Source organism: Aegilops tauschii, chromosome 7 (genome assembly GCF_002575655.3).
Source record: "Aegilops tauschii subsp. strangulata cultivar AL8/78 chromosome 7, Aet v6.0, whole genome shotgun sequence".
In the NCBI taxonomy this organism is placed as follows: domain Eukaryota; kingdom Viridiplantae; phylum Streptophyta; class Magnoliopsida; order Poales; family Poaceae; genus Aegilops; species Aegilops tauschii.
In genome coordinates, this window is record NC_053041.3 from 226,797,868 (window position 1) to 226,819,186 (window position 21,319).

Below are 21,319 nucleotides of genomic sequence, written 5' to 3' on the forward strand. Positions count from 1 at the left end.
TGGCCATCTAGAGCAGATCGACAGCTACGCCCCTGGCCATCAGGTCAGGTTTGGAAGCTTGAACTATGTTGCTGATATCCGCGGAGACTTGATCTTCGACGGATTCGAGCCCATGGCAGCCGCTCCCTGCCACCGCGATGAACATGACCTAAATCTGTCATCGAATCATACCCAGGAGATAGCACCTGTAACTGCTCTGGCCCTAGATCCAGAGCAGATTGCGCCATCCAAGGACAGGAAGCTCAACCCCGCCACGAAGGCCGCAGACTTAGCGGCGTTGGAGCCGCACACAGACCCAACCTTGAGCGGTATCCGTGTCACCGGAACCTCGGATTCGTCTCCGGCCATAGGTTCCAAACCATGTGCATCCGCGTCCGTTGAGCTTGATCGGGCGTCGATCGTCGAATTCAGCTCCCCAGACATCTTCCAGAACTCACCTTTAGGCGATAGGCTAAACTCATTAAAAACCCTCTCCTTAACGGGGGACTCACAGCCGAATTATATCCGGTTTGAACTGGGGGCTGATGATGGGGAATTTTGCTTCCCACCCACCTCCCACTTAATAGCCAATGTCGAAGACTTAACCGACATGCTCGACTACGGCTCCGAAGACATCGATGGTATGGACGACGATGCCGAAGAGGAGCAGGCCCTAAATCCGTCGTTTACCGGGCGCAGGACGACCACCTCCTCATACGATGTATACATGGTGGATACACCCAAAGAGAATAACGGCGATAACGAGAAGGATCAAGTCGAGGATGAACCTCCTGAGATACAGCAAAAGCGCCGACGTCAGCGGCGCCGCTCTAAGTCCCGCCGTGGAAAAGATAGCAATACCGGCACGAGAGAAAACAATACGACGATGCCGAAGACAATGAAGACCCCATCGAGCCAACCTCCGAACAGGACGAATGGGAAGATGGGTGAGTCAGCCCTGATGAACAGGCTGTAAATGAAGACTCGGAGGACAACAATTATCTTCCGCTCTCCGAGGATGAGGTGATCCTCGGCGATGAAGATTTTATCGTGCCTGAGGAACCCGTTGAGCAGGAGCGCTTTAAGCGCCGGCTTATAGCCACTGCGAGGAGCCTGAAAAAGAAGCAGCAGCAGCTTCAAGCTGACCAAGATCTGCTCAATGAGAGATGGACTAATGTCTTGGCAGCCGAGGAATACGGCCTCAAGCGCCCCACAAAAAGCTACCCGAAGCGTCAACTGCTACCCCAATTCGACGACGAGGCACCTGAGCCTAGGCCATCAACACGCAATGCGGCTGACAAACCACCACGTGGCCGGGACAAAGCGGCAACTCAAGCCGAACACCAGCCCGTACTACCTCGCAGTAAAGACAGAGACACAACTACTCGGGGATATACATATGACCTGCAGCATGACTTGGAGAACAGAGCAGGTCAGTCCAGATCGATCTACGGATCGCGGGGGCGTGCCCTGGTGCGTGACGACGGCTATCAAGCCGGATGCGACAAGCATAACCACATCCGGGCCAAAAACCGCAGACGGACAACATCCGAACTACGTCGCGACTTGGCCCGATATAGAGGCACCGCACACCCCCTCTGCTTCACTGATGAAGTGATGGAGCATGAATTCCCAGAAGGTTTTAAACCCATAAATATCGAATCCTATGATGGAACAACAGATCCCGCGGTATGGATTGAGGATTTTCTTCTCCATATTCATATGGCCTGCGGCAATGACCTTCACGCCATCAAATACCTCCCGCTAAAACTTAAAGGGCCAGCTCGGCACTTGTTAAATAGTCAAACTCTATCAGCAGCTGGGAGGACTTGGAAGACACCTTCCGCGACAACTTCCAAGGCACATACGTACGACCTCCGGATGCTGATGACTTAAGTCACATAGTTCAAAAGCTCGGAGAGTCGGCTAGGAAATTCTGGACTAGGTTCTTAACTAAAAAGAACCAGATCGTCGACTGCTCGGATGCCGAAGCCCTAGCGGCCTTTAAGCATAGCATTGCGATGAATGGCTCGCCCGACACCTCGGCCAAGAAAAGCCAAAGTCCATGGAAACCCTCATGGCACTTATGACCCACTTTTGCACGGGCGAGGATAGTTGGCTAGCCCGTAGTAATAACACTGCAAGCGATGCCGGCACCTCTGAAGCCAAAAATAGCAACGGGAAGTCCCGACGCAGCAGACACAAGCGTCGGAGCAACGGTGACAATACTGATGACACGGCGGTCAATGCCGGATTCAGTGGCTCCAAGTCCGGTCAGCGGAAAAAGCCATTTAAAAGAAACAATCCGGGCTCATCCAGCTTAGACCGCATCCTCGATCGCCCATGTGAGATACATCGCACCCCCGATAGGCCAGCCAATCATACCAACAGAAGCTGTTGGGTCTTTAAGCAGGCCGGCAAGATAAATGCCGAAAATAAGGAGAAGGGGTCGCAAAGCGAGGACGATGACGAGGAGTCCCGTCCGCCGAACACATGAGGACAGAAGAAGTCCCCCCCCAAGTTAAAACGGTGAACATGATATATGCTACCCATATCCCCAAGAGGGAGCGCAAACGCGCATTCAGGGACGTCTACGCGATGGAGCCAGTCGCCCCAAAGTTCAACCCATGTTCGTCCTACCCGACCACTTACGATCCCAGGGACCATCCGACCAGTATCCGTCATGGCGGTTCAGCCGCACTGGTCCTCGACCCAATCATTGATGGATTCCATCTCACGCAAGTCCTCATGGATGGTGGCAGCAGCCTGAACCTGCTCTATCAGGATACAGTGCGTAAAATGGGCATCGATCCATCAAGGATCAAGCCCACCAAAACTACATTTAAAGGAGTCATTCCAAGTGTAGAGGCTCGCTGTACGGGCTCAATCACACTGGAGGTTGTCTTCGGATCCCCGGAGAACTTCCGAAGCGAAGAGTTGATCTTCGATATTGTCCCCTTCCGCAGTGACTATCACGCACTGCTTGGACGAACTGCATTCGCTCGATTCAATGCGGTGCCACACTATGCTTATCTCAAGCTCAAGATGCCCGGACCACGCGGTGTCATAACAGTCAATGGAAACACGGAACGCTCCCTCCATACCGAGGAGCACACCGCTGCTCTAGCAGCAGAAGTACAGAGCCGCCTTTTCAAACAAAACCTTAATTTGGCGGCCAAGCTCCCAGACATTGTCAAACGAGTCTGGACTACTCTGCAGCAGGACAGTCGAGCTCATCAGGAGCTCGACTAGCAATTCGGCCTCCGTCCCAGTCCCGACCAAACGGCGGCGTTCGTACCGCGCGTACATAACTACACACTCAAAATACCATGGGCGGAGACGGAGGCATAACTAGATTGCGGTCCATAATATGGCTCGACCTCCCCTGGACACACATACTTTCACTTTTCTTTTTATCCTTTTCAGGTTTCTTCTCTACAGGCCCCTCAAGGCCTGATCATCAATCCTTTTGAAGGATAGACAAACCAAGGCGGCAAGCAGCTTAGACGTGTGGTAGCGTATCTTGCTGGTCTTCGTGACGATCACTCTACCTGTTTCCAGGATCCGCACACAGCTTCCCCTTGATCTTGGCATGTTAAATAGCCCTGGTGCGTATCACACTATTTGTACAAATATGCTTCGACGTATCAATCAAATTTTAATGGAAACACTTTGCAGCCCAGCCTATGTGGCACTAGCTCACTACTTCATTTTGTTTCGTCATTCTTGTCGGTTGCACCCATACACTTTGGTACGCTTTATTTCGCCAGGGGCTTCGTTATACTCCATACTACGGCAACAAAGTCCGAACACTTTTTACAAGTACAGTTCAGCACCCCAAATTTTAGCATTATATGCATTGGCTCCGAATCATGTCTTTGGTCAATAGTTGGGTTGCCCGGCTCCTGTGCTTACTACCTTACGTTCCACTATATCGGCTAGGGTAGTAAAGGGAGAACTACTGCGATTGTGTCCTCATTTATCTGGATGACCACCTCAGCAGAGAAAGCTGAAAATTGACTGTCATGATGCAGCGTGAGCGGGTCAGCTGTTCGGAGGTTACAAATCTTTTTGCGATTTTTTCCGCATTATGCGACGAATCGGTCTTTACCCGATTAGGTGTTTACAACACCCTAGTTAGGACTCACGAATACTAGGGGTTGCGCCTATAATTCTATTGTCAAGCTCCTATGGCTAAGTGAGGGTGATAAAGCCACATAGTCCGATTGCTTGGTTCGTTGCGCTAAACACCTCCTTCAAGGACCAAACCTTTGGATCAAGAGTGTTTAGATTCCACCCCGAACACCCCCGTACTACCTACGTGGGGGCTAAAGCCGACGACTGGCCAACTCTCAGATTTAATAAAAAATGGCCGCACAGGAGGTAAAATTTCAAAAATAAACAAGCATTATATTACATATCAGCTTTGTTTCATACTACAGGACAGGATAAAACATGAATGTATTCATTCCAAAATAACGTCCTTAGCACATTGCTCCGCTACAATGCGGGATCCCTCCAGGACATCGTCAAAATATTGCTCAGGCGTGCGGTGCTCCTTGCCCTCGGGTGGTCCCTTGGTCGCAAGCTTGACGGCATTCATCTTCGCCCACTGTACCTTGACACGGGCGAAGGCCATCCGCGCACCATCAATACAGACCGACCGCTTGATGGCGTCAAGCCGGGGGCAGGCATTGACCAGCCGCTTCACGAGACCGAAGTAGCTGCTGGGTATGGCTTCGATAGGCCACAACCGGATTGTCAAGTCCTTCATGGCTAGTTCGGCCACCCTATGCAGTTCGACCAGCCGTTTTAGCTGATCGCTAAAGGGCACCGGATGTTCTGGCGCAAGGTATTGCGACCAGAACAGCTTCTCCATTGAGCCCCCCTCTTCGGCTCGGAAGAATTCCACGGCGTCAGAAACACTGCGCGGCAGATCTGCAAACGCGCCTGGAGAACTCCAAATCCGGGTTAGCAAGAGATACATCTTCTTCACATACTTCCTTTGCATAATAAAAGCCTTATCCGCTGCGATTTTCTTGGCCTCTTGGATTTTCTGGAGGGCGCCCTGGGCTTCAACTCGGGACTCTTATGCGCCTTGGTGGACCTTCGCAAGCTCGGACTCTTGATCCGCAAGCTTGCGCTCCAAGGACTCGCATTTCTTCACGGCGTCCTGGAGCTCCTGCTGGACCTCATCAACCCTGGCCTCATGTTTTTCACGGCAGGCTTGCTCCTTTGCCGCTTTCTTTTTGGCCTCGGCCAGCGCCTTTTTAAGGGCCTCGACCTTGGTCGCCGCTCCTACTAATATCCTTGCATTATGGTCAATACAAATCACCTATCCTTTTTGATATACAGAAGGTCATGGCATACCTTGCTTGTCCTCCAGCTGCTTTTTCACACGGCCGAGCTCTTCCTCGGTCCGCTCCAGACTCTGCTTCAGTCCGGAGACCTCAGCAGCATGAGAAGTCGCAGCCAGCAACGACGCCTTCTTATTCCCATAGACACATCCAGTTAATCTCCTGCGAAAGTTAGTTGATCCTCTGTCCGGCTTTTCTTTCCGAACACCGTACAGAGTCTCAGGGGATACTGTCTATACTGTGACATTCTTTTCGCATAATTGTGTTGCTTACTCAAAGCCTGTTAGAAGGCTTGTGTAGGCTTCGGTTAGTCCGTTCTTCACGGACTGAATCTTCTCAATCACCGTACCCATGAGGGTACGGTGTTCCTCAACAATGGAAGCACTTCGCAGTGCTTCCAGTAGAGTATCCCGTGCCTCTGGTTGGACAGAGGTCACCGGCGGAATGGGCACACCTCCTTCTTTCGAAGGAGGTTGCTTGCCGGATTCCGGAGCCGTATAGGTCTTCGGGACCGTATTCGGCTGGGGGCTTAATTGGATATGGCCCCCATCGCCAGTCTCCAGGGGGATTTGCTCCCTCATGTGTCCGGCGGCCGAGTCTTCACCCTCTGGTGCCATCCTGACGGCCTCCTGCATCTATCCCTGGCCTAGGATCCTTCAGGACAACACCTCGGTGTCATCCATGGCCCTGGGAGAGGAGGCCGCCGGAAGGGACCCGCTGTCCATCACCTTCGGGTCCAGCGAATTCCCCGAAGATGAGGATCGCTCGAGGTCGGAACGAGCCGGACTGCAAGTGCATGATTCAACATGTTAAAACTATGAAGTAAAAAGGCTGATATATGAATCCATCAGGGTCTTTGAGTACTCACAATTTGGCCAGGGGCTTGTCTCGGGGGCGCCACTCTGGGCCGCTATCGATGTCCCACGCAGAGTTATCCATGAGGGAGACCTTCCCCTTCTTGGACGCCTCTGCCTCCATATTTGTGGAGGCCGCCCTCTTCTTCCTTCCCTCCTCAAGGGGAGAGTTGCTTTTCTCCTCCTCCTTGTCATCCTCAGCGGCGGAGGAGTGAGTCTCGGCGTCTTCGGACGTCACGTCCGAAGCACCCTTGCGGCGTAGACCACTTCTGGTCTCCTTGGCCTTTTTCTTGGCCTTCTTCTCCTGCGCCTGGGAGGGCGCCGGAACCAGCATCTTCGTCGGACGCGGGATAGCTGGGTCTTCGGGTAGCGGAGCCGGACACTGGATCCACTCCGCCTTCTTTGTCCAGCCCTGAAAAGTTAAATGGGGAAGCTTAGACATCTTCCTCGAATGTACAGGTGGAGGATATACCTCGTAATATGGAGAACTCACCAGACTGGATGGATGAGTTAGGTCATGACCGCGGTCCTCGGTCATCTCCGGCCACGTCTGGTTTCCCTTGAATAGCACCTTCCAGATATCTTCGTGCGTGGTGCCGAAGAATCATTACAAGGTCTGGTGCTTGGTTGGATCAAACTCCCACAAATGGCAAGTTCGACGTTGGCAGGGAAGGATCCAGCGAACAAGCATCACCTGGATCACGTTCACAAGCTTGATGTTCTTGTCCACCATGCTCTTAATACGCGTCTGCAGCAGCGTCAGCTCATCTGACGAAGCCCAGTCCAGACCCTTCTCTAGCCAGGAGGTAATCCACATTGGGGCCCCGGACTTAAATTTGGGAGCCACGGCCCAGGTGGTGTCACGGGGCTCTGTGACATAGAACCACTGCTTCTGCCACCCTTTAACGGTCTCTACGAAAGTACCTTTGGACCAAATGACGTTGGGCATCTTGCTCACCATGGCGCCTCCGCACTCTGCGTGTTGTCCGTCCACCACCTTCGGCTTCACATTGAAGATCTTCAGCCACAATCCGAAGTGGGGGATGTGGAGGAAGGCCTCGCACACGACAATAAATGCCGAGATGTTGAGGAAGGAGTTGGGGGCCAGATCATGGAAATCCACCCCGTAGTAGAACATAAGCCCGCCGACGAATGGGTGGAGAGGAAATCCCAATCCGCGGACAAAATGAGGGATGAACACTACCCTTTCATGTGGCTTTGGGGTGGGGATGATTTGCCCCTTGGCCGGAAGCCGATGGGCGATTTCCTTGGCCAAGTACCCGGCCTCCCGGAGCTTCGTGATGTTCTTCCCCTTGACGAAGGAGACCATCCATTTGCCCTGCGCTCCAGATCCGGACATGGCTGGAGTGCTTTTTGAGGTAGAGAGGATGAGAGTTTGGGCGCTGGAGATCGAGAGTGGATGGGCAGGGAGAAAGAGGGCGTGAGCGAAAGGGGTGAATCCTTATCTCTTTATAAAGGCAGCGAATATCAAGCGCCTCTCCACTCGCCTTAAAATTCGCCTATTCCCCAAGAGCCGTGCAGACGACACGGTTGGATTACCCACGCCCATATTGATGAGAATCCCATAATGAGGGGACACGGTCTCTGCTTTGACAAGACGTGCCAATGAAACCGCATCTCGAAACATGGAGCGGTAGGCTAAAAAAGGTTCGAAGTAATGACCGGGTGGTGACGTAGTGTCACGCTACAAAAGTGGTCAGCAGATTAGACTCGTGAAATATTATACTCTCTGTGATTGTGTGTGGTACTTGTTTTGCAGAGCCGGACACGTTTTCGGTGTTCGAAGGATGCTTCGGAGTAATCGGAGGAGGAACCCACCTTGCAATGCCGAAGACAATCTGCACGCCGGACACCTCATCATTGAAGCTTGGTTCAGGGGCTACTGAGGGAGTCCTAGACCGAGGGGTCCTCAGGCGTCCGGACTATGTAATGTGAGCCGGACTAATGGGCTATGAAGATACAAGACCAAAGACTCTCACCCGTGTCCGGATGGGACTCTCCTTGGCGTGGATGGCAAGCTTGGCGTTCGGATATGAAGATTCCTTTCTCTATAACCAACTTTGTACAACCCTAGTCCCCTCCGGTGCCTATATAAACTGGAGGGTTTAGTCCGTAGAGGCGACGACAATCATACAGGCTAGACTCTTGGGGTTTTAGCCATTACGATCTCGTGGTAGATCAACTCGTGTAATACTCATATTCATCAAGATCAATCAAGCGGGAAGGAGGGTATTACCTCCATAGAGAGGGCCCGAACCTGGGTAAACATCGTGTCCCCTGTCTCCTGTTACCATCGACCTTAGACGCACAGTTTGGGACCCCCTACCCGAGATCTGCCGGTTTTGACACCGATAGCGGGTAAACAACCATGGTTCACACTCTTTGTTTCTCAGACTCAGTTATCCGATTAACTAGGAGATCATCGTTGGCAAGGACCTTGATGGCAGAGAGGCTTTGTTTGCTATGGAAAACTATGTCTACACGGTGAGCCCTAGGAGTTCGGGAGCAAACTCCCCTGATTGTGAACGATACAGCCTGCAGCCAAAAGAAGGTGAGAATGACAAAGGCATATGGATTAACTTTGATCCTTGGATGTGTCAGATCCGACAAGCAGTGATGTGGTTCAAGCCTTCAGGTTGATAGGTAATTGGGTTGTTGCATCGAAAGGGTGGAGTACTGGTGTCTCCGGATCACTGGTGGCGGTAGCGGGGCTACAAATTATGATGGTGTTGGATCATCCCTCTTCGAATGACTTGTTGTCTTTGCTTCTTGTTCTGGATGGGTAGTTCTCTCTTTTGTTATGCATATTCCTTGTCATTTGGTCATCCTCGTCTATGTCACTCTTACTATGTAATAGTTGCCTCTATTTGGAATGTCCTTCTCGTCTGGATCACGAGAGTCTGAGCGCTGCAGATGGGTGCGTTTTGGTGGTGTAGCAAGACCTTTTATGAACTATCATGTCTTGTTGTTTATGTCAGTAGTAGTCACTAGTCAGTGTTTGAATGTTGTATATATCGTTGTTTTGAACTGTTTATTGTCTCGAACTGCTGGTTTGCTAAATGAGGGCATCACCATTCTCCAGTGTTCAGAGTATATCTCCTTTTTTCAAGTTATAATTTGAGCTCAGTGTCTTTTCGATGATGTACACTGGTTTGGGCCAGTGAGGTGTCATTGAATATGGGCCAAGTAGTAACGCAAAGCCAAACAGGTCAATTATGTCTCTTAGGCCGGGCTCTCAAAAGATCCTAAAAAAGGCCAGGCTCTCAAAAAAAGAAAGAAAAATGACTCTTAGGCTGATATGTGGGCGCCACCAGTGTTTTCGTGCGCTTGCGCTCCGAGAGCATATTAGCGCGTCTTCGAAATTCATGCTACCTTTTCATCCCAAATCTCCCACCCCTCCCCGACCTCTAGAATCTCAATTCCTACTCCAGTTCCCCCAAATCCCCCTCCTGTACTCCCTGTACTCAAGCGCACCATCATGTCGCCGGTCAACGCGGATCTCCGAGCAAGAGATCCTGAGGTCCGTCCTGCCTTCGGGCGTTGCGTGTTGTCACTCAACTGTGGCATGGCGGCACTTGATGGCCAATTTACCGGCAAAGTGCTGGTGGTAACCATCAACGGCGACCGACCTCCCGTCTCGCCGGACAACCTTGTCAAAGTCTGTCCGCCACCGGCTGATTTCTTCGTCAGGTTTCGAACAACTTTCGACTGCAGCCGTGTGTTCGAATCTTCCCGGCGTTTGCTGCGATAGCGTGCTGGTGAGCTTTGATCGGTGGCACCCAGGATGGGGCTCGGTGCCTTCTGAGCTTGAGTTTTTAACAAAGCTTACCTTCCATGGCATGCCTCAACGTGCTTGGAATAGCGAGTCCATGAATGAGCTTAACAACGACCTTGGAGGTGATCTAGTAAGTATGTTTGTTCCTCTAGACAGCTGGGCCCTGACGGTTATGGCATGGATGAAGAAGCCGTCCACCATACCGAAGGTGATTGGTGTTGAGATACCGGTGCAGGAACAGGAGTTGTACTATTCATCGCCACCAAGGCCGCCGCAGACCATGTTAGGGATGTACCTGTATCGAGTGTTCGTGCATGTCGAAGAAGTGGTCAATCCATCAATCGAAGTCCTACCGCTGCCGCTGGTGCCCTGGTCCGTCGATGACGTCCATTACAGGAGTCAACGTAAGACTTTCCCTGTGTTGCTCGGAACGATGGATGGCACAGGGCCTACTCCATCGCGCGGCGGAGACCACTGCTTCTTTGGAAGAAGAGGTAGGGCTGGCTGCCTGGATGTGCTCTAATTTTTGGTAACAACTGAATCTTGTGAGATACTAGTTAAATCCGAGCTATATGTGTGAAGCACTGATGTGCCAGTACATTTGATTGTGACATGTTCTATTTTTTTACTTGAATTTTTTTTAGAAAGGGTTGTACGTCAACTTAATATGTTCTAGCAGAACTTATATATTGTGTTGACTGTCCATTTTCTTTGCACAACATTCAAGATATTTCCCCGTCATTGATAAAGACGATGAACCGTTATGTACGAGTTCGTTGGTTTCAACATAGCCCTACCCCTAGCGATCCACTGCTTCCACCCGGATTGTGCCTCCTGCGTGAAATATTTGTATGCAAGTTCAATGTGCTATGATGTTCTATATGATTGTGTCAACTATATAAGTTTTTACTGAGCATCATCAATGCATATGGTTGAAAGATGTATTTACGAGCATCGACCGATGGGTCTCTCTCTCACACACACACACACAAACACACGCACAAGTCAGACCCGTTGAATTATTTCTTAACTCGTGATAGCTTTTAATTAGGTTCCACTGTACTCTAACTTTTTTCTTAAGTTATTAATTGAGCTCAATGACTTCAAAAAGTTGTACAGAAGCCTTGTTTGGGCCTTTCTGGCGTCGCTGAATGTGGGCCGAGTAACCATGTAAGGTCGTACTGTACTACACAGGCCTTTTTCTTCAACATCAGCAATGCAACTGGGCTGACAGTTGTACACAATCCGGGTCAACTTGTTATTCTCTGCCCGGCTGGTCTGCAAATCTTTCCTAGGAGGGATGCATTAGGCGTACCAAGAAAATGGGCTTTAAGAAATAATAAATGGGACGTAATTATAAAAACTGGACAGTAACTATAAAAAATGCGCCAAACATGTAATTAGTTTAAAATATATATTATTTTTGGAATTTGAATATTTTAATTTCATTACTTGTTGCGCGTGCAATATTTCGTTGGATTTTTACGTAATACAAATTTATTTTGAAATTATATTTAATCTGACTAGAAATTTCGGGATAAAAATATTTCGGATCCCATCAAAATGTGGGAAATTTGATTGAATTATGTTTTGAGCGGTTGGTTGAAATGATTAATCGTTGTCGGGCTGTACTTTTAACAAACTGTAAATGGGCTGTAGTAAATTCCATTACAATTCAAAAATGGGTTGTACATTCTTACACATCACAAATGGGCTATATGTTCTCTGCCACACACTTGTGGGACTACTAAGTTGACGCGTCCCCTAAAAAACAAAAACTAAGTTGACACGTATGCAAGGCTTTGTCAACTTATAGTCAACACACGGTTCTAGCAGCAGTGGCTCTTGGATGTCCATCCAACGGATGTCGTGCTTCTTCTTCAATCTCGGATATTCTTGCTTCAGCCGCCCAAAAACTGATTCCTCCCCCTGACATCTGGGGCGCACCGTTTCGGAGGCTGACCTGTGGGCCTACTAAGTTGACGCGTACCAAGGGCTTTGTCAACTTAGTCAATATAAATGATTCTAGCTGCAGTGACCGTATGGTGTCCATCCAACGGTCGTCGTGCTTCTTCAACCTCTGGTTTTCTTGCTCTAGCCGCCCAAACCAGCGCCGGTCGTGCCGCGTGCTCCTGCCTCCTGTGGCCGGCTGTGATGCCGCGGAGGCCTCACGACCCCCTACTACTCCCACCGCTGGCTAGGCCATCCCCTCACCCACACCCCCTGTTATTCTGCGGCGACGGCAGCCTCACACCGCAGCCGAACCAATGAACCCTCGTACTCCTCTCCGCGTGGGCATCCACTGCCGCGTCTTCGCCTGCTCCGCGTCATCCGCTTCCTAGGCCTCGCTGTCGTCCACCACCCTGATGCTCTTGGCGCGGCGTGGTCAACGTGGTCAAGGGACGACTTCCATCGGAAGAGTACTGTACGTGGAAAGGCTGACAGCTGGGTCCATGGCCGCAGCAAGGAAGTGCCTCCTTATTACGTGGAAAATAAGGATTCCTCCACCTGACAGCAGGGACCCACGGACGGGCCACCGTATTTCGCGAAAAAAACGCTTCCCCCCTGATTGTTGGGACCCACCAGCTACATCTTCGCACGCAAGGAAGTGCGTCCATATTATGAGCAAAAAAATGATTCACCCCCTGACTACTGGGACCCACCAGCTACATCTTCGCACGCAAGGAAGTGCCTGACAGTGGGGACCCACCTGGTCAAAGCGTACGTAGCGTTGTCATTCTCGTCGCGAACTTGTACGTACATACGATCTGTCTGTCTGCAGGCTATAGCGATGAACCGTGGCCGTGTAAGGAAGGGCAGGTGTCGTAGTAGAGGCGCGCACGTAGCATATACATGACGTACAGCGGCTAGGGTGCAATAAAGTAAATACGGCCACGTACGTACATACGGGCGGGGTCTCGAACGCCTACTCGTGCATACATACGGCCAGGTTTCGTGTACATGGCTAGGTCGGAATGGAGAAACTGTGTCGTCGTCGTGTTCATGGGGACGCAACAGAATGCGTCATCTTCATCGGGAGGCAACGGAATACGTCATGTTCATCGGGAGCCAACCGGCTTGGACGGAATAGCCGATCGAAACGAGGTCTGGTGTACCGCAGAACGGAGGAAACGACCTTGTGTTCGACCGGCCACGGTTGAAACGGGATCCTGTTCATCGGGAGGGGTCTGGCATACCGCAAAACGGAGGAAACGAACTTCTCTTGGACCTCCTACGGTCAAAACGGGGTCCTGTTGATCGGGAGGGGTGTGGCATACCGCAAAACTGAGGAAACGGAGTTGTGTCGGAGCGCTACGGTCGAAACGGGGGTCCTGTATATCAGGAGGGGTGTGGTGTACCGCAAAACGGGACTCCACGGGATACTGTTCACCTACACTGTCGACCTCCTCCAGCCTCCACGGGCTACTGTTCATCCACCGTCGACCTCCTCCAGCCTGCTGCGGCTGTTCATCCACGGGCTACTGTTCTTCCAGCCTCCGCCGCTCCTCCACCGGCTACTGTTCAACCACCCCTCTCCACGGGGTCCTGTTCAACTACCCCTCCAGCCCTCCACCGGCTACTATTCAACTAGCCCTCCACGGGGACCAATTCATCCAGCCCTCCACGGGGTCCCGTTCATCCATCCCTCCACCGGCTCGATCGATCGCGGTCCTGTTCATCCAGCCCTCCACCGGATACTGTTCAGCCAGCCCTCTATGGGGACCTGTTCATCCAGCCCTCCACGGGGTCCTGTTCATCTAGCCCTCCACCAGCTCGATCGATCGGGGTCTTGTTCATCCAGTGGCAACACCACGGGTTCCTGTTCATCCAAACCCCCACCAGGAACTGTTCATCCACCCCCCAACAACGGTCACTGTTCATCAAGAGGCAGCAGGTTCGATCGGCTTCAGTTAGCAGCAGTAGCGAAGGAATCGCTCGATCGGGTTCAGTTACCAGCCAGCGATCGATCTCTCGGGTTTAGTAACGCATAGCCTGCAGTGCAATCGCTCGGGTTCAGTAGGTGAACACCTCGCTTGGGTTCAGTTAGAGCCCAACGCCTCGCACCCACGCGCGTACGTGTATGAGAGAAACGCGCATCGCTCGGCTCCCGACCACCGACCGTAACCGGGAACTCCCCGATATTTTCCGCCCCCTCGCTTCTACCACAGTTTTCTCCATCATGGACGGCCCAAAGAATGTCATGCAGCTGCGTCTCCGGCCCGCCCAGGATGAAAAGCCCATTTTCTGTCTTGATTTTTTGTCATAGAAGTAGGAGCCCACCACATCTATGATGATACCGGGTTTTGTCACAATTATCGTCATAGAAGTGTCATAAGCATGACAGGAAAAAAATTCATTCGGCCCAAAATGTCACGGATGTGTCTTTTTTTGTAGTGAAAACTTGTGCCAAACTTCACCAATTTTTTCCATGGGGTCGTGAGAGCACGCCATGGGCACACGCTGATTTTGATGATGTTCGGACTCCATCTGAATTTCCTGTAATTAAAATACCAACTAGGCCTACGCCGGTGGCCACACCTCGCGGCCGAAATGTTTGAAACTTCTCCCCGCTTCTCACACAATGGATGAAAACTCGAAAAGCGACACACAAATGATTTGTACACCTTTTTTGCTAACTAACAACCAGATGTAGTTGTAGTACAATTTTGGTTTTATATGCACTAAATGCAAGGTAAATGCAAAAAATGACTTAAATATAGTAGATGAGACCTGAAATGGGCTAGAAAATCAAACCTAGGGTATATACGTGACAGTTTACCGGTGGAAAAAAATCGAGACGGAACGATGTAATCACCGACGATTGGAGTCCGAAGTGCCGCGTCTCCTTTTGGAAACTATGATCCTTCTAGTGAGATGCTCCAATTTGGAAGGTGTGAGCATTAAAACTTGTGCCAAACTTTACCAAAAAATTTCCATGGGATCCTGTGAACACGCCATGGCGATACACCGATTTTCATTATTTCCGGACTCTATATGCATTTCCTGTAATTAAAATACCAACAAGGCCTACGCCTCTGGCCACACCCTGTAGCCGAACTGTTTGAATTTTTTCCCGTTCTCGGACAATGAATGAAAAATCCCAAAGAGACACACAAATGATCGTGCTAACACCCACGTGTAGTTGCGACTATAGCAAACGACTCAAATATAGCAAATGATACCTCAAATGCACCCGAAAATTGAACCATAGGGTACAATGGTGATTTCTTACCGTGGAAATTTGTTTGGAGGCGAACGATGAACTCATGTTTTCTTTCAAACGAAAATATGATGTTAGTTCATGTAAATGTTTTCAAATAGCACACGGTCACTCATGAAAGTTGTGTGCCTACCAAACCATGGACGATGTCCCCCTTGCTGCGCGCGTGATCTGAGTCGTCCATTCTAATTGGCCAGAACCCAAACCCCACGGATCGTACATCTGCACCGTTGGATGCTCCCAGATCGACTGGCAATCCTCATCCATTTCATCAGCACATACAGTTCCGGCTAGGATTTGATTTATATGACAAAATGCACGGTAAATGCCAAAAATTGTCTTAAATATAGCACACCAGACCTAAAATGCGCCAGCAAATCAAACATGTGGTATAATGGTGATTGCTTACCATGCGAAAAAATTAGAGGCCAAACGGTGAACTCACGTCTTCATTTCAATATTAACACGTCTTCATTTCAAACAAAATTATGTTGTTTGTGCACACAAGCGCTTAGAGGCAACCGTTTGCATAGGCCTTTCCGCGCGACGACCGGGGATATTTTTAAACCCTTTTCACCTAGGCCGCCAACACCCCCCCCCCACCCACCTCACGCTTGTGTTTCACTCAATTAGTCCACCCAATCTCCATCGCCAGCTCCCCCATTCCCTAGATCCACAGCAGAACCCTCTCGGGCGCCGATGTGATCAACCCGGCCGTGTGCCCGCTCTTCGGCGTCAACCCTACCTCCACCGCCATTCCCAACACGCGGCTGCCCGGGCCTCGCCGATCGGCATTCTGGGAATGGGGGTACCCAAAGTAGCCTGCCTGCGGCCCACGGTGTGGCTCCATCAGCGGCCTGGTACGGCCCACCTTCAGCATTGACTCCTCAAGACCCTCGCGAGGGGCAAAGCCTCGCAAGGCAGACGACACCAAGGCCTCCAGGAGGGGCGGCCTCCTCGGGCTGGCTCCTGAGGAGCGGAGATTTCTATGCAAGCCTCACCTCACAAGGTTCGGATAACGTGAACCATGATGACCCAGGCCAGGGGCGCCAGCGGGTGCAGTGCAGCAGTTTCCTCTTTGGTGCTAAGGAGGCAAGTGCAGGCGCGGAGTCCCGAGGAATCAGCCAAAGGTTTCCATTCCCGTGCAACAAGACCAAGACAGCCAGGACGACAGGACGGAAGTCATTACCGAGCCCACCACGGCGTCATGACCAGAGGTTTTGCAGGCGAAGACTACTTTTGTCAGGATAGCGTGTACTAGTTGTCTCCCTTCGAATTTGGCCGTTGTGTGATCGCTTCCCGCCTTCAATTGGGAAGAGGACCAAGGCCACTATAAATAGGGCCTAGCCACGACCATAGAGGGGATCGGATCCATTCCATCCTCACCAGCTCACCAGCTTACTCAAGCACAAGAACACGCCTCCTCCTGAGGTTGTTCTCCCACTGTACTAGTTCATCCTCAGCCCCTCGAAGCCAATCCACCACAAAGCAGGAGTATGTTTTTACACCACAAGGTGGCCCGAACCTGGGTAAACTGATGCGTCCCATTTCCTTGCTGTTCATCGAGCTAGGCCCTCAGATTGGTGAGTAGGCAGACTGGAGAGATCGAGTTTCTCGCACGCACCCCAGAGTTCGAACCTCTCAAGGGTCTGCGGAGCCTGGAATCCGACATTTGGCGCACCAGGTAGGGGTGCGTCGAAGATCCGCCTCTCTGTCTGCTGCGCTCCCCTGTTAGGCTCTCATGGCGGACGCTGCTCCATCAACCGGACCGACGCGCCCCTTCGGGGGAGATGAGGGCCTCCGCGCTTTCACCCCCGCCCTATGATGGGTTTAGTGGCCACCCAAGTTCAGGCCGGAGCTGTCGCCCCTATACGACGGCGCGCCGGACCCAACAGGTTTTCTCCGAGCATACGAGGAGGCAGTTTGGGCAGCCGACGGCGACGACAAGGTCATGGCCAACTGGCTTCCCATGGCCCTCACGGGCGCGCCGCGCGCCTGGCTGCTCAAGTTGCCAGGATCTTCGGTGGCCTCTTGGGAGGAGCTGCGCGGCCTCTTTGTCGTGCACTTCACGGCACCGGCGCCCCACGTTGTCGTAGCCCTCCTCGGTTGTTCGCAGGCGCCGCCCTTGGACCGCCACGTCAAGGAGTTCTTCCGCTAGGTGGGTGCCGCCCACGTGCAGCGTGGAGCTTCCCCGGGCTGGGCGGCGCCTAAAGCCGACCTCACCTTCGATTCAGGGGATCACCCCGCGACCACCGCAGGTGCCGGCGCACTCCCGATGCTCTGCACCCCCACCATCTGCAACGTGGCGGTCACCAAGACACTTATCGACAGTGGAGCCCGCCTCAATGTGCTTTCTGTGGAGGCATTCGGCTTGCTTCATGTGCCGCATGGCCGGCTCCGCCCCACCAAGCCTTTATCTGGAGTCATCGACGGCTCCATCAGCCCCCTAGGGCAGATCCGCCTCCCCGTCACCTTCGGCACCCACGACAACTACCGCACCGAGATTATCGACTTTGACATCGCCTGCATCAGCCTCCCGTACAACGCCATCCTCGGGTACCCGGCCTTGGCCAAGTTCATGGCAGTAACTCACCCTGCCTACAATCTCATGAAGATGCCATGAAGAAGCGGCGTCCTCACCGTAGCGGGGGATACCAAGGACTCGTTGTTGGCCCTCGAGCTCGCCTTCAGAGCCGCGGCGGCTGCGCGACCAAGCGAAGAAGGGGCCCCGAAAACTCCAGGGGCTGCACCAGCGAAGAAGAAGCAATTGTTCTCTCAGGATCGTGCCGAGATGAAGCAAGTGCAGGTTGACGAAGACGGGGCATCAACCGCCACCTTCACCATAGGCGCCGACCTCCCTCCAGATCATGAAGAGTTGTTGATTAGCTTCTTGCGCACGAAAAAGGATGTGTTCGCATAGGAGCCCAAGGACCTGCTCGGAACCCCGAGAGGAATAATCGAGCATCATCTGAGGGTGTGCCCTAACTTGCACCCGGTGAAGCAGAAGGCGCGGCGGTAGCCCACGGAGAAGCAGTCGTTCATCATCCAAGAGACCCGCGAACTGCAAGAGGCTGGTGTCATTCGGGAGGTGCGGTACCCAGAGTGGCTAGCAAACCGAGTCATTGTCCCCAAGAAAGGCGGGAAGGAGCGCATGTGCATCGATTTCACCAACCTCAACAAGGCTTGCCCTCAGGACCCCTTCCTGCTTCCACGCATCGATCAGATCGTCGACTCCACTGCCGAACGTGACCTGTTGTGTTTTCTGGACGCCTTCTTGGGCTATCACCAAATCAAGATGGTGGTGCAGGATGTTGAGAAGACGGCCTTCCTAACCCCATGCGGGGTGTACTGCTACAACAGCATGCTGTTTGGGCTGCATAATGTCGGGGCAACCTTCTAGCGGCTGATGCACATCGCTCTGGGCCAGCAGCTCGGGAGGAACGCTGAGGTCTATGTCGACGACATAGTGGTGAAGTCTCGGGAGGCAAGGACCCTTATTGAAGATCTGGAAGAAATGTTTGCCAGCTTGCACAAGGTGGATCTGTGACTCAATCCAGAGAAATGTGTGTTTGGAGTCCCCTTATTGAAGATCTGCAACAGGCAGCCGCCTTGGCCCCGGGGGCTACTATCGGCGTCCTGGGACCGGGGGTGGCCAGACTTGCCTACCTGCGCCCCATGACGTGGCTCCATCGGCGTCCTGGTACGGCCCAGCTTCAGGATCAACAACCCAAGACCCTCGCGAGGGGCCAAGCCTCGCGAGGCAGATGAGCCCAAGACCTCCTGGAGGGGCAGCCTCCTCAGGCTGGCTCCCGAGGAGCGGAGATTTCTATGCAAGGCTCACCTCGCGAGGTTCTGATGACGTGAGCCATGACGATCAAGGCCAGGCAAGCGCTAGCGGGCGCAGTGTACCGGTTTCCTCTTTTGCGCTAAGGAGGCAAGCGCAGGCACGGAGTCCCGAGGAATCAGCCAAAGGTTTCCATTTCTGTGCAACAAGACCAAGACTGCCAGGACAGCAGGACGGAGGTCATCACCGAGCCCACCATGGTGTCACGACCAGAGGCTTTTGTAGGCGAAGACTACTTTTGTCAGGATAGCATGTACTAGTTGTCCCCCTTCAAATTGGGCCGTTGTGGGATCCCTTCCCGCCTTACATTTGGCAAGAGGACCAAGGCCACTATAAATAGGACTTAGCCACCACCATAGATGGGTGGATCATTCAGATCATCCTCACACCCACCAGCTCATCGAGCACAAGGACACCTCACCTCCTAAGGTTGTTCTACCATTGTACTAGTTAATCTTCAGCCCCTTGAGGCAATCCACCACAAAGTTGGAGTAGGGTATTACACCGCAAGGTGGCCCGATCCAGGATAAACTATTGTGTCCCTTCTACATCCAGTTCATCGAGCTAGCCAGTGAGATTAGCAAGTAGGCAGACCGGGGAGGACGAGTTCTTCACACGCACCCCAGAGTTCGCACCTCTCAAGGGTCTGCGGAACCCTAAATCTGACATTTGCGCACTAGGTAGGCATGCGTCGGGGCCTCTCTTCTTCCAGTCGGCCCACCATCACCATGTAGTTCTGATGGCTGACGACCCGAGGGCTCACGCCGAGCACTGGGCTGCTTGGCCCGCCCGAGCAGTGCCGTCCGCCCAAGAAGACCTCCTCTCCGTGCTCCAGGCGGCCCGCACGCCGCCCAACGCCATTGGACGCGGGCGGTGCGGGCCGACGCCGTCCGCCCTCGCGCCGCGATGTACGCGCGCCACCAACGATCTTCGGGCTACGCCATGGCGACGGCACCACAAACATGCGAGTCGCGCTCATCGTGGCACGAGAGCTGCTGCGTTGCAGGTTGGCGGAGGGCGGTCGCGACGCCCTGCTGGAGCGGGTTGTCGAGCTGCTTGACGCTGCCTGTAGGGGTGCGGCACCCTTCTGCACCCTTCCCTGGCCTCAAGTTGTGGTAGGGGCGCGCGCCGGACCCTGGCGTGCATGGGCGCCCCCCGGAGCTCCTGGGGGATTCGACAGCATCAACATGGCCCACAGCGCCGCTCGTCCTACCACGACTACGCCGCCTCCAGGCGAGGCAAGCTCTGGCGGTCCCTTGCGGGGCCGCACCGGGTTGTCACCCCACGGTCATCAAAGCCTGGCGTCGGACCTGGCGGCCCACCACACAGGGCGCCGAGGCGATGGCCCCAAGGCGGCAATCTCAGACGTCTACGTGCCTCTCATGGTTGACCTAATGTACACGCCGAGAAGAGGCCCCCGCCCGTTCTCCGAGCCAAGCTTGGTGGCAGGGATGCAAGAGGCCGAGGCGTTCCGCGAGCCGCCCGGAAGCTTCATTGACCCCTTCAACGACGACAATCGCTGGGTACAGCCGATATCTTAGGAGCCTGATTACGCTAACCATGGACCGCAGGTAAACCAGGCCACGGCGACGGCCAGAGACCCCGGGGCGATGGCCCCACCCCAGGCAGGAGAGACGCACTGGGGGGCTGCGTGGGGGGAGCCCGGAGCCAGGGCCTCCCCTGTGCCACGTGGAGCAAGGCGCTGCGTGGAGGTAGGTCCTCTGCCAGGGAAGGCCCCGGGGAGCCCTATCCCCGGCGGGGGGGCCGCGGTCATCGAGGGCACCGCCAGCATCCCCCTTGCCCCTTGGTCTCGTCCTGGTTTCCGGACGCCCCAACGGTGGTCGGAGGAGGCGCAGGGCGGGGCCCTCGTCAGGAGACATGAAGCAAGGCCCATGCCTGTGAAGGTCTCCGCTCGTGACACTCTCACGTAATAATGAGTGGGGTTGTACATGCGCCGAAGTCTCCTGAGTGCCGCCCTCGAGCCTCACCGGGCTCCCGCCCACGTCCAAGTGGAAGCACCATGCTCCGCACTGGCCGTCGACACTGTCCCCCAATGACTATGCTCACACCCAGTGAAAGCACTTAGCTCCGCGCTGGTGAGAAGACAAGAAGACTAGCTAGGTGCCGGACGCGGCCGTTTGCTTTCGCCCCTCTTTCTGTAAATCGACTCGCTGCCTTTTTGGACTGAGATTTGAAGTTCCTTGTGTTTATCAAAAACGGGGGAAATTTTCTCTTGATTTCTGTCGGTTTCTCGCTTTCTGGTTGCAT